A 15,230-nucleotide genomic window follows, 5' to 3' on the forward strand; every position below is an offset into this window, starting at 1 on the left:
GTGGTGAGTTGCTAATTGGGTTAAAAAACATGTTTTACGATTTTCGTTATTAAATGTTTTAAAAATTTCGCCTACAAAGCTTCTAAATTTCGTGATTTTGGACGTCACAAATAAAAAAAAGTGAGGAGGCGAGGAGCGGGAGAGAAAAACGCCAAAAAAAAAAAAGGCGCGCGCGCGCGCGTAAGAAAAATTTTTTTCGCGCTGCGGGTTTTTTTTTTTTTTTTTTTTTTTTTTTTTTGTGTCTATGAATACAACTTGCATTGTTTTAGACAAAAAAAAAATACTAGCCTTGGCTGTCAGTGCTCCTTTAAGACATGGAAGAGCCTGGTATCAAATAAAGGCAAACACTGAGAGGTTTATACAACTAAATAATTATACAAACATAATGAACGGGTTTTATTCAGACATTATGGCGTAACGTTCAGGCGGGTAATTCCAAGACAAGAAAATATTTCAATGCAGGAATGTCTAAAATTCAGTGCATTCTTATGTGGTCAGAAATCTGTCGCTGTACCGATTTCATAAATTTGTTCAATCGTCACTCTGAGTCTATGCCCTCATATTTTTGCGCAAAATCACAACTGTCAGCACTCTTGCAGCGCACTTCCCGGTTCATACTTAGGCCAGTTTGGAGAAAGCTTGGGCCAGGCTTAAGCCAAGTTGACTCTAGCTCGCGCCAATCTGGCCCGAGTCTATGCCGAGGAACTGGAAGTGTCCAAGACTCAATGGAGATATTGAGTCTTGGAAGTGTCCAAGACTCAGTGTATCCAAAAGAGTCAGCAAAGAAGGGCCAAAAGTGCATCGTCACGGCGCTCGTCGCCTTAGTCCATCTGCTATCACCGACTAAACCAGTCAAGCACAGTCAATGCGCCTTGATCCTGCGCTTCTTTTCTGAGCGAGATAGGCTTATCTAGGGATGGCACACCCGCAAATACGAAAACCACTGCCGTGACGAGACACTTTTTGGAGTAGCTTGATTGAGCTTCATAGGATAGAGGCGCCGGCTGCGCTTGAATATAGTGTAAAACGGGCATAAATTATCATCACGAGGGAGAGGAAGACGTGTTTCGAAGACGGTTGCGTTTTTGAAGGCTCGCTCACTCAGATTAATATTTTTTTTTTTTTATATTAGCAGTCGGTTTTAATGGTTCGAATTTCAGTCGAAGCTCGTAAGTTGACTACCTCTGTCCACGGTATGGTCTGCTGCACTGGTAATTTCCCCAATTCATGGGAATCGATGTTGTCGTTTCTTTTGGGCCACCCCCGCTACATTCAAGTCATCACGTCTCCACCGATCAGTAGTCTGCCTTCCTCCATCTGTGGCAGCTCAGTCGCTAGATCATAAGACAAAAACTCGCCCATAAATACGGCTGAGGTCATCATTCCAGGTTGGATGTCAGCAATGGGCCACGACCCCTTAACGGTGGGTCATTGTGCCAACCAGTGGAAAACTTTCTAATTTTGACGAACCAAACTAGAATGATGACATGACAAAAAAAGCAAAAGAGAATAGCCCTAATTTAAGCTTATATGCTAAGATTGTCTGCAATGCTGAAGGGCTTACTGTCGTATTCACGCTATTAGAGCAGGGCAAGGTAATTACGCCGCTAAGCAGCCTGAGAATGTCTCTCGCTCTGAATGTGCTTCCGGAATGTATCTTAAAATAAGCTATAACAATCGCATGAATCTCATTGCCGTAGACGTAAGAAATGGACAGACGATGCGAGGGTTCCTACGTTGCACAGTACTCCGTGGATTTAAAGTCCGAACGTGTGAGCCTCTTCCCAGATATTGCGCCTGAGGTGTAATCAGGGGCAAGGACACCACGCTGACTAACGAGAAAATCGCACGAACTTAAAATATCCTAAAAACAAAGTAGATCGTCTTCGACGGCTACGCAATAGTTCAGAGATCAGGATCTCTTTCTGTGGACCGACGTTCCTATACTATGTTCACCTCGGTCATGTATGGCATGCAGTCTCTCAGTTCCAAAAAAATCATCTCTAATACCGTAAATCGTGCGCTATAAACATTGAAAGGCAACCTGCAAGCGCCCTTCATGTGTGCAAACGCTGCAGTGGCGCGCACAAGAACAGAAGCTTCACCTCTGCTCAAGAGAAGTACGTAAACTGCGGCGACGCACACTTGGCTACATTACACTCTCAGAAAAAAAGGAGCCAAATGAGCAGAAAAGGGTTCTTTTCGCTAAAAAAGAACCCGATTGCTGGGAAGATCCCTATGAAGCGTGCTTTCTCAACCAAAAGCACCCCATGCAAAATAAAAAAAGAAATGCAGAGCTAGTTTCCGGCCTGGAGAGAGCGAAAAGGGTTCTTGTTGCAGCCAGGAAAGAGATAAAGCGATCTTTCGAAAACGAAGGTCACTTAAGTCTTCTACCGGATAGAGGGACAATGACCAGGCTCGAAAGGCTTTGCACGCGAGAAATTGGGTGTGCCATTCTGTGGGAACAAAGCTGCCCGTTTGAGCTGTCAAGTCCTTGAAAGCTTAGAGAGGTGGAATGCCGTAGTTATTTACCAAGTCGCGTGCAATTTGAAGCCGAGATAATCTTCGCCTCCGACCACAGATGAAACAGGCTTCGATGCCTTTGACTCCCGGACCACCTGCTTCAGAGGTCTGAACACTGGCGTTCGTTTGCAAACGTAACTGCTCGCCGTGTTTTATTTAACAAGAAATGTTAGTATAAAGCTAATTTTTAGTACTCATTTGTATAAACCAAACGGGTCATTGAATTAATGTTTATTTGAAGAAATCTGTACCTGCGGAAATCGCATGTGTACTTTATCCCCCCCCCCCCCCCCCCCGCCGAAAAAAACAACAAAGAAACTGCATACAAATTTGTAAAGGTGCAAAACTTCAATGAATGAGCAACACACGCACACAAAAAAGTGCGTGTCGTGTTGAATGAGTGATACGGTGGTTAAGCGGCGTCGTGTTTTTTTAGTAACAAGACATTTTTTAACTTGCTTTCGTGTTTAAACAATATACGTATATTTGCGCGTATGAATGAAAAATGAATAGAACAGAGGAACGTTTTTCTTTTTTTTTTGTAGAATGCATTTGTCCTAGCTTGTGGTCATCACACCGCCCGTCTCTGATTGTTTCGCGGCACGCGTCAAGCCGCAAAAATAGAGTTGGGACCCATCTGCGAGTGGCATCAAAAATCCTGCTGCGCAAAAAGTTAGTGTCGTTTGCTGCAGTCATCTTTATCTTCAGAAATAAATCAGCCTGTAAATGGTGGTTTTTCGATTTCAAGGAGCAGTTACGTCTAGAAGGATACCCCGAAATAATTCTATAGGCATATTCTATAAGTGCGTTTCGAGTGAAGCAAAACTAAACTTCGATATGTTGTGCGTTCAAATTTATAAATAATAACGCAGTGTAAAAAAATTAGTGCTCCGTCTGCCGGTGAACCCCGTTCGCTACTTTGAGGTCGCTCACCAAAAGTTAGGAAAATGGGATGGCATAAGAAAAAAAAAACAAAAAAACGTGCAGTTTTCGCGAGCAATATGGCATGGTAGGATGCAGAACAGAATGGCCTCGGACGAAATGGCCCTGGACGAAATGGCCACAGACAAAATGGTCCCAAGTGCAATCCCGGAGAGAATAGTCCGAAGTGATTTTTAGACACTCATCTTTTAATAGGTGCTACTCTGAAGTTCTATTAAGCGTACATTCAATGCTCTTATAATGCAACTTTTGTAGAGACTATAAAAAAAAAAAAAAGAAGCTCGATATAGACGCGACAATGTTGAAGAAACACACACACAGGGCAGGCACCTGTTTCGTGTGTGTTTTTCTTCGACCTTGTACGGTTTATTTTGCACTCGTTTTCATTATGCCAATCAACCGACTAGCCCAAAAGTCTATCTTACTGCGTGATACAATTCTTTCCCATCTCCCGCTCGAAGCTTTAAATCGATGGGGTGCAGTTACATTTTGTGAACTTAATGTTTTACTTTAAAGGAGTTCCCTCGTTAGTTCAACAGAGCTACAAGAAGACGTTTTGAGCGAAGCCATGCGTAGCGCACATTTACAACCAGTTTCTTTGTGTAATGAAATGTTTATTTCACAAAAAAGAAATGTATTGCATTATGCGAATATTTATCTTTTTATATGTTGGGATTGTACCAATTAAGCTAACAAAAATAAGGAGCAAGAAAGAATACGACAAAATTTATTTTTGTCCGAGTTTACTATTCAAACAATTTTGTCCGTGGCAATTTTTCCGGTTCTCGGGCTGGTTCTGTTTTCGATTCCCATTTCTAGTGGAAAAGGGGTAAGCGCCGACTGCACGCCCAAACATTTGCATGACGTGGCGCTTAACTGAGCTAATATTTGTTCAGAAATGGCAATTGGCGGTTCGGATGTCGCTCCCATTGGAATAAAAATTATTTGTCAACGACATCTGTTCCCTCTGTCTGACTGTTTTATTACCTATCACTTCTCTTTCCAGTTCCAAAATAGGCTCGATTATCATTCAATCCTGTTTTCCAGGCCTCTATTTTGGTAAATTCCTATAAAAAAACACGTCACTGACCGGACACTGAATCATCGAATCTAGGTGCGCTGTCGTATTGCCGGCACAAAAGTCGCTCAGTCACCAAATAGGCCAACACGTGTTGCTCAACACAATTTGTTACTTCTTTCCGTTGCCGGAAGGTGTCACACTGAATCGAGAGTTTCGCTTTTGTTTATTTTGTGTTTCTTTTGGGCAAGAGAGTGAACTGCCAACAATATTACCGGCTGTTGACGGACATGCTTGGTGATGTGATCGCCGTGTTTCCTGGCAGACAGGGACGGAAAAGCGATGACATGTGCATTGAGCATCGTTGTAAACCCGAGACTGGGGATACGGACAAGGGACAAAACACAGAACGACACGGACGAAGTCACCATTGCTTCATGACATGTGCATATTATCTTCGCCAGCGAACCATGGTTCGGACAGCTCAACGGCACCCCAGAAGATAAGCCATAATGTATTCAAAAGCGACGTTTCGGGGGCTGATCTGGTCACCACCGGGCTGACAGTTCGGTGGAATCGTCATGCTCGTTTGACCAGTGAACCTTTTGTCTTGCACCACGTGATCACAACCGCAGAGGAAGGTGTCAGGTGATAAAAACCAGGCGACTAATTGGTTCGGCGAGCACGTAGCTCCCACTACGCTGTTAGCTTAGTGGTGAACAGGGATGGGCCAACAGGATCTAGCTTCGTTGCTCGAGGGAGTGCCAGCGCTCGCTCGTCCGGGTGGTGGATCGGAACAATGCTTGACCTCCTCTCCCTTTGGGTTTGAAGCTCTAGAAGGAAGTACCTCCCTCCCTTTCCTCTTAGCCATCACTCGCAACATGTCAGCGGACGTGAGCACATGAACGATTGGAGACGTCTGCAGGTGGCCTTTTGAAAACGAACTGCGATCGGCCTGTTCATCATTTCAAGGTAAAACTTCTTAAGCAGGCAGTATTTGTAATTTCTCTTAAAAATTGCTATAAGTACAGTAACGCTCAATATGGCCAGAAATTGTTTGATGCATAGGCAGAATAAGTAGGACAGGGGGCGGCCTCTTCTTAATTAAGCTACTTGTCGTTTGAAATTTGTTTTTATGCTATTTTTTGCTTGAAGTTGTAAAAACAAGCACGTTGCAAAAAAAAAACAACAACATTATTTTGATACTCTCGTGCGTTGAACTGCACAAGAGAAAAACGTTTCTGCAGCGAACACTGATCTCATTACTACAATATTGACTTTATATAATATGACAAAATACTGAGTTCAAGCTTTCCGCCAGAAAGATCTCAAGAACAGAACTTCGAATTTACAGCGCGAATGAAATGATCAATGATATCTCTTCGTAAATGTAAAAAATTATGTTACCGGGCTTTAATTAGCTAATGTATCCGTATTTATAGCCGCAATAAACGCGAGCGATATGTGCTGTAAACGTTTCCGTTTTTGACTGGACATGACACTCCGAGAGCCAATCACTGCAGTTTATGGCACCGCTCAACTAATGACGATGCCGAACATTTGGTTAGACCCAAAGATGCAGTCTGCGCTGTGACATTAAGGAATGCAAAACGTCACGCCTGCATCGCTTAATGTAATAGCGCAGACTGCATTCCTTGGTCGAAACGTATGTTCCGCGTCGTCATTCGCTGAGCGGACTTCGCAGGTTGCGACGATTGGCTCTCGGAGTGTTGTGCGGAAATCAACAGGCGCGAACTTTTTGCGCATTTTATGTTTGCACAAATGTGGATGTATGTTTGATGAAAAGAACTGTTTTACTTGGTCCTATATCCAGTGCCGCAACTATTATGTCAATAGCTTACATGCGTAGACGGCGCATAAACGTAACAAATGGTTTTTCTTTTAGGGATTCGTTGATACTGACAAATGTGAAGACGCCGTGAGCGTTCGCCGTCATGTCTTGCTCACGAAAGAAGAGATAACTGAACGTCGACCTGATACAAAACTGCATGATGCGGACGTTTCAGTATTGCCAAGAATTGATCCTCAGCGAGGCTGGAGTCCGCACAGTCCTTGAGGAATTTCTGGCAATGACAATTCCCGGAATGGTAATTCAACATTTTCTTCTTTATATTTAGTCTTAAAGTTTTCAGATTTTTACAGGTCATCAGGACTTCAAAAGTTTCTTACTACCCGTTTTATCGCCTGTGAATGAGATAAGGGCTTTTGATACGTGCTAAATGATAAAATTTTACCTCGTAATAAGGCTAGGCAACGAATTAATTAACATTACGATTAATTAACTATCGTTTTACTCTCAATCAAGTGAGTTTAATTGGCATATTGGTTGAATTACCAATATGCCGTTGAATTATTATATATTATAGTTGAATACGAAAAGTCTTATAAACAAAAAAGTAAGAATACTCATTTATTCTTTTTGTGTGGTTATAACACAATTGTTTCTGATGGCTACTTAAGTGTTTTATGATTATTATCTAGAGTGGTTTTGAAGTTTAAATGATAACGTACAAATATTTTATTTTAAAGGTTTGCCATGTTTTTCTTGTGTATGAGGTACAATGGCAAGTTGCTATTTGAACTTGTTATTGTACAAACATGTACAGATATTGTGTTTTAAATGTTTGCCATGCCTTACTTCTGTACGAGGCACAGTGACAAGTTGCTATGTAGTACCCTATATAAGACGTAGTAAAAACTTGTCAATTAAAAAATCGGTTGTTCTAGGCCTTTTCTGAGATACTATATCACGCCTGGAGATCAGCGGGACCTATAAATTGATTAACTAAACAATATAAAAGAAAACATAAATCGAAATTATTTTAATTGACGGGCAGCCCTACTCCACTCTAGTGACAGTAAGTGGTCATTTAGTTAATATATATATATATATATATATATATATATATATATATATATATATTTATATATATATGTGTGTGTGTGTGTGTAAGCAATCCGTGTGTGCAAATCTATAGCGCATAAATGTACTTTTGTAAACCAGCAACACTCTCCATTCGTTGTTTATTTTTCAGTTACTACAAGACGTTAAACTGCCGTTCGGCAAAGACATCCGGAGGACATGAGAGCCAAGATGGAGGCATTTACAGCTTCTACACTGGTGTTGCTCAAAGGAAAAAAACGTCACTTTGAACCTCGAAGAGCTGCTTGAAGGTATACTTTAGTCGGTGGTTTTGTAATCTATCACAAGCTTCAGACTGCGACGGCGCAAAGTTTTACCTTCGTCCACCATAAATATGCTGGGTTAACTTACTACCTCATTACGAACTGATGACCGCTTGTCGGCGCCATTCGTTTAAAACAGAGTTAAATTATACTCGGAAACAACTTTCTGTGACGTTTCTGAAGTGAAGAGTGCGTCTGCATAGCCTTGATTGGCGCTCAAGATGCGCGGGCGTTTTTAACTCTGACTACATTGCCAAAAAAAGTTGCCCAAGTCACCCCCGAGTATAGTGCATTGTCACAGACGGTAATGCAAGCTTGTCAGGGTTATATTTCCAATATACGAGCCAGTAATATAAAACAAATCCTTGCTTTATTTTCTGAAAATAATTCAAAGGAAATATAAGCGACTAAAGTCAATGACAGGTTAAGAAAAATCTGAAAGAAGAAAGCCAACAGACGCTTGGAATAGAGAGAAGGTTTCTCCTCTCCCCTACAAGCTTCTGTCCGCTTCCTCCTCTCCAGCTCGTAGATTTTTTCTAACCTGTTACTGACTATATGGCAAGAAGGATGTAATATGGGTAGAACTAACGTTTCTTGAAACGTGCTTAAAATTCCTGTGCATCTACTTTCCCTCAGAACGCTCGAGAAGTCAATCACACCAATTTATGAAGAGAGCTCGGCGAATAAAAAGGCCAAAGCATGTTTAGACATATGAATGGAGCGAGAGATGTCACTGAGTATGACGTTCACGTGCCGGCTTCATGCTCAGTGTCACGTTAAAGACTTCATTTTTAAGTCGCAACATATTTTCAGCTGGTCGCGCCCTCTAGATCGCACTGATTGACCCACTAAATGTTTTAAAGGAAATCACATCTGCGGGTATGTTTTAGAGCGTAAGGCTAAACGAGAAGTAAAGTGCTTAGTGAAACCTATACATTTATAATTGATCTAAAAGCGTCGCGAATGAGGAACTCGCATCATAATTATACAGAGGAAAATGCATGTGTTTATATTCTTGCTTTCTTGTTGTAGGAAGTCCGGACACTGATGCCACTGATCCATCTCCAGGAAAATAAATTTGACATCTTTTTGGACGGTGTCCTGACAGTGAGCGGCATCAGAACGATAGTAGAAGCTGTGTGCATGTTGCTGGCAGTGATAACCGTCTCGTCTTAAAACTGTTTCAAGTTTTGTTAGTTTTTTTACTGGGAACAAAAGAATCAATTTTTGCGACTCCAATAAAGTATATGAATGGACATGATCATTACTTTTCTGCCTGTCACTTAGTTAATTACGAACAGGAATGAAGTGTCTTGACGCTGGCCAGACTGATGTTTGTAAACCTGTCGAAAAGGCCCAGTGCTAGTGATTAATGAACAATCTAAAGACATTTTGGTTGGTAGAAAAAAATTTACCTTGTGGAGCAAAAAATACAAAATACGATTTACTAAAAACTAACTAGGAATGTAAAAAAACTATTTGTCATAAAAGAGGGTTAGAAGTACAAAATATGGTTTACTAAATTAATGTTAACATAATGTAAGAAGTCGGGATTTATTGAAAGAACCAACAAGAGTTCCGGATAAAACATGAAATAGGGTTCATAAAGAAAAAAACTAAGAAGGATCCGTAAAGAACCTCAAAATAAGGTTCATTAAGAGCACGAAGAAGGGTTCTGGAAAGAACCCGAATAGGGTTCATTAAGATGAACCAACAAAGGATACGAAAAGAACCCTGAAATAGGGTTCATTAGGAGCACCAAAAAGGGTTTTGGAAAGAACCCGAAATAGGGTTCATTAAGAGCACCCGAAAGGGTTCTGGAAAGAACCCGAAATGGGGTTCATCAAGAGCACCAAAAAGGGTTCGGGAAAGAACCCGAAATAGGGTTGATTAGGAAGAACCAAAAAAGGATCCTAGAAGAACCCCGAAATAGGGTTCGTTAAATAGAACCCAGAAGCGTTCTGAAAAGAACCAAAAATAGGGTTCATTAAGAAGAACCAATAAACGATCCGAAAAGAACCCCGAAATAGGGTTCATTAGAAAGAACCCTCTTTGTGGGTTCTTTTCTGCACCTTTAAGGGTGCCGCCCATTGGACAAGCGAAAGAACCCTAAAAGGTGCTAGTTGGCACGTTTTTTTTTTTAGAGTGTACCATCCTGTTCAAAATGGCTAGCAGTAAAAATACCAAATATTACTCGAAACAACAAGCAGTCGATTTCAGCACTGCCAAGACTGCACTTCATGAACTCGAATGAACCGAGTTGCCCAGGAAAAAAAGTGAAGAACCTTTTTTAACTGCGCAGGCCTTCATCACTAACTAAGGTTCATAGAAAGGACAAAACAGAGGTACCTTCGACGAACCGAGGCTCCAGTTCACTTGACGTAATACAACTCTAAAACCCGACAACGTCGGGAGACACACACACCGATCCAAGAAAGCGAAGAAAACCAAAGCTTGTGACTCCGTCCGTTTCCACAGACAGCCCCAAGAAAGGGGTAGATTCTGAAGCTTCAAGCAGCACCAAACATCATCTGCAGGCTTTTTGGATCTATTGGGGGATACTGAGCCAGCAGCATTCTTACGCTTCTTAAAATGCCCTTTCCTTTATTAGATCGTTGTAAATAGCGAACAGTAATCCCCAGGCATCCGCCACGCCACGGTTCTCTTTTAAACTTCAGGTGTGGCAGAGGAATTGCCGCAGCCTCATACAGTACCTCCAATCACACACTCTCCCCCTCCCCCGACATTATCTTTCTACAGGAATCTTGCACCCTTCCCAATCTTCCTGGATATGAATCAGACATGTGGCAAATAACAATCCCAATCAGGACCATCTAGTGGCCACCCTGGTCAAACGCGTTCACACCGCGGCCGACTACATTTCGGAGAACCAGGCCGTTCCACATTTCTGACTTAAAGGAGCTGTGCAACGATATTCAGTTGGAATGTTTTTCACTGTACACGAGCTTACCGGCACTAGTGGGACTCAAGGATACTCGCACGCAACGCCACTGGCCAAGAAACTAATTTGTTGCGGTAAAATTTCAAGGACAGAAGCAATTATTTTCGTTCAATCTCTCCTTTGCAAAATTTGATGACGTAACGTGGGGATCGCAGAACACCCAAGTGACGATATTTGAATGCGGTTCATAGATTGGACCCGAGCCCTGCGTGGGCACTCGATTTGGGCTCGTGATAATTACTAGCTCGAGAAGCATTCGGGTAGTCGCCCGCGTCCAATCGCTGCAACGACAACAATAGCCGAGCCATAACAATGTCTGAAACTCAGCGCGTGTCCTGTGCTTTGCCAACCCCAGCGCGTGGCTATGATCAACATTGGCGGCATATAATCGGCTTCAGATCGCGGGGCCGCTTGTTCTGGCTGCGAGTTGAGTGGGTGAACGCTGCTCGTTTTTCTTTAATTTTTTTCTGGGACTTCTATTGCGTGAAGTGAAAAACGAACGCGTGTTTTATAGGTCATTAACGTGAGGGATCTGTTCTAAGCGATATTTGCGCAAAGTACAAAAATTGTTGCATCGCCCCTTTAAACACCTTGCCACCCCACGCAAGCGCAATAACCGACCCTTCTGCCTACTCAATGTCTATAGACGCTTTACAAACGCGCCAGATGACATCCGCCATTTCTGACCTTCTCTTGTCTTACCGAGATACTGAGCCACTGTTTCGGGAGTTGTTGAGCCTCCAAAAAGTCCAATGCTGGGGAGAAGGACACAGTAGTATCTAAAATGGGAATAGCGCAGACTGCTATGGGAATGATGAAATGAAGTGAATGGGATAAGAGGAAGCAAAAAGTGAAGGTCGGTTATGGCGGCGCCCATTCATTGCTGCGGCAAAGCGCCTATAGCCGCCCCCAAGATTGTTATGCACGGTTTGACACGCTGTTTGAAGCCCAACGGTGTAAGGATTGCGCCACATTCATTGCATGTGATTTAAATGCTCCGCATCCCACTTGGGGCTGACCTCGTGACACACCCAAAGGCCGCTAGCCACACACTTTGATCAAACTATACTCCGTTCCACCTTCAGTCCGAGCGCAGTGGGCGCCACGAGCTATCCCAGCCCATCAGTGCCGGGAGAAAATCGCGTGACCTGCCGGTTGGGCAGAGCGGCACAGGGAGCTCAAGGTCACATGACACTCTCTCAACGCTGGATTGGCTGGGATGGCTCCTAGCGTCCGCTGCGCTCGGACTGAAGGTGAAACAGAGTATACACAATCTCACACTACTTACCGATTCATCGACACCCACACATCTTGGCACCAGCGTTGCACGCGAAACGTGTCCAAACCTGTACCGTGGCACAAAAACCTGCGCCTGGCACAACCTTGAAGAACAGCACGGCAGTGACCGTATTTGATTCTTGTCATCCATATCAACACTAAAAACTTAACGGGAGAGGCATGCCAAATCCGTATCAAGGACTTACCTGCCTTCCGCGTATACCTTCCTCTTCTACCTCACTCGACAGACTCACTGGCTGAGTGCAGACACTGCAGACCCGGCTCGACCTATACAGGCGTAGCCTTACCACGGCTCCCGATGCACCAGATATTAGGAAGTTTGTGTTTTTGCCGTCGCGCAACGGGGGGGGGGGGGGGGGGGGGGGGCTCTCCGCAACACGCTACGATACCCGCAAATCTATAGTCAAGGCCATCGGCGCGCAGGCCTGTAGCGGCTTCTTCGTTGCAGAGGGCTTAGCGGAGTGGAAGGGGGGGGGGGGGGGGGGGGGGGGGGCTCGGTCTACGAAAACTTTCCATAGACTTCCCCCTTCTCCCTATGCGAAGCGCTCCGCAGCCCAACCAAACGATGGCGACGTAAACGCCACAACCGAAATCTCAAACTACGAATTACACAAATCACTGCAGAGTCTGCAACGTACACTGCGAACCTCACATAAGCTTAATGGCACACTTGTTACCGCATGAATGTGGTCCCTACTTCGTCATATATTATCGTACAACCGGTCCACTAACCCTGTCAGACGGGAATGTAAATGTCATTTTGATGGAATGTCATTCACCGCTCGGCGAATCAGCTCGGGATCCTGGTTCTGGACGTGGCGGATGTACGCGCAGCGTGGCGTATTGAACACGCGGATTGGCCGAGCTGTAATGTCATTTTGCTTAAATGTCATGTAAGGTGCCCGTCTGACAGGGGTACAAGCCAAATCGGACAAGGCGAAAGGCATTTTCAAACTTCGCGCCACAAATATAACAAACTCCCAATGCCTCACACAGCTACGATCACGTTACGTTTCCCCTCCTGACACTACACACTACGCGGACTACACGGGTTCCCCCAACCCGCTCCCTAATCTTAACGCGCCAATCACGGGCATTGAGATTTGTCGTTGCACTCAGCGACATTCGCCGCAACACATCCTCTGTTCATGACAAGATTCGCTACAACTTCTTTGACTCACACACTACTCGGCTTACTACTTATACTTAAATGAGGTGTGGGAGTCCTGTACCCTCCCAGAGGAATGAAGAAAGCCACACTTTTCTACAGAAACTTTTGCCGACACCTCCGCCCTTTCCGACACCCTGTACGGCTGTCGTAGTGGTATTTCTACTCAGGATGCACTGCTCCGCCTCAAGGACGATGTTCTAGACTCTCCGAACACTGCCCGATATCGCGCTGTCTTTGCCAGATAACTTAAAGCCAAGGTCACACTGCTGATACGTCATACAAAAGACAGGCTGCAAATAGTTTCCAACGCGAGTCACCGCGACATCCATGCTTCGAATGCCGCATAGCAATGGGTTCGAGGAGAAACTTGAGCACGCAACATTTGAACCACGGATGTTGCGGTGACTGGTGTTTGCAGGCTGTCTTATGTATGAGCAGTGCGACCCCGGCTTTATGAGGCCTTTGACAACCTGTCCCACGACCTGGTCCTTGAAACGTTGGCAGCCACCGGCTGCGGACAGGTGTAAAATTAAATCCGCAATTTTCTCCGCGACAGGTCTGGCTGCCTCGTCCTTGGCCACCTTCAGCCCAACTTTGCACCGAAGGCCAACTGTGGCACTCCGCAAGGCTCTTTTTTCTCCCCTCCTGTTCAATATTAGTACGCGAGGTATCCCTCCGCCCCCCCCGGATCAAATCTCGGATGTATGTCATCCCCTTTATCCGACTGACATTACCGTATGGGTAACAACAGGCTCCCTCAGACATACTGAACTTCAATTACAAGAAGCTGCTATACCATCGAGCAATGCGCCCGGCGTGGAGGCCTCACATTTTTCCCTTCTAAGTCGGAGCATCCAGTCGTAACAAAGCGCGCTCGCGGACAAGCACCTCACCCCCCTTTTACCGTCACACTAGATGACAAACCCGACCCGCGTAAATCGGCCACACGGGTGCTGGGCTTCACGTATGATCCAATGCCAAAGCAACACAAACCCTCCAGCTCACCACCCCGTGCAGTAAATTATGCACTTGCTACGCCGCATCTCTAACCGTCGAAATTACCTTAAACAGGCAGATATCATACGCCCTGTCCAGGCCCTGATACACACGCGCTTAAGCGCGAGACACATGTACGACGAAACCTTCCGATCCGACGTGCGGACTGCCGGAATGACCTTGGGGGGAGAGGGTTTTCGTAGCATCGGAGAGCGTTGAAAACCCTCGCCTCCGACCGTCGTATTGCGCGGTCGGACGTCGGATCGGACGGTTTCGTCGTACATGTGTTTCGCGCTTTACTCGGCCACCTACCGTACCACAACCTCACCCAGATCGAACACAAGCGGATGTGTTGCATACCCTACTACAGAAATTACATAAACTGGCGCTCAGCTTCCCAGTTCGCACAGTCACCGTTTGCCTAGAGCGGCTTGGGGTGGCAAACAACCTGGAGGAACTCATAAAAGCGCATCAGGCTGCCTAGTTGATGCATTTGCGCTCAGCGGTTCGGAAGCGGACTCTCCTTGCCAGCTTTGCTTTCCCACCTGTCCCGCTTCGCTGACCGCTGCGGCTCCCTACCCGCTCCTCGCGCCAGACTAATTGTGGCTCCCATTTCCCGCCATATGAAGGCCTGACCAAACAGGACACTTCAGAAATCGTGAGGCGACACCACTCCGACATAAGTCGTGCAACGGTCCGCTTCTGTCTGTTTTCTTTTTTTTGTTTTTTTCTTTTGTGGGAAAGTTTTTTTTTTCTTTTTTCTTTTGTCAAAGTTTGCTTGTGTCCTTTATGGGGCCATGAGCCTGCTGATCACGTGGGTCCGGACACCCTCTCACACACTCTGTTGCCAGTTGGTCAATCGCTCAAGGCTTCCGCGGCTTTTCAGGTAGAAAACGGGAAAGGGAAGGGCTGCGTTCGAAATCTCACCCAAATAGATCCAAATTACTCCGGCGGGTCGCGTCACGTGATAACACCGATGGAGCGACGCTGGACACGGGTAGGTTTTCGAACGCAAAGGTACAAAATCGTTACCCTGGAGTAGGATCGAGTAAATTTTGAAACACGTCCATGGTTACGAGGGTCTTGCTGAACAGATGGACAGCATTGGCAGG

The sequence above is a fragment of the Ixodes scapularis genome, unplaced genomic scaffold (genome assembly GCF_016920785.2).
Source record: "Ixodes scapularis isolate PalLabHiFi unplaced genomic scaffold, ASM1692078v2 PGA_scaffold0__279_contigs__length_252992795, whole genome shotgun sequence".
Taxonomy (NCBI): domain Eukaryota; kingdom Metazoa; phylum Arthropoda; class Arachnida; order Ixodida; family Ixodidae; genus Ixodes; species Ixodes scapularis.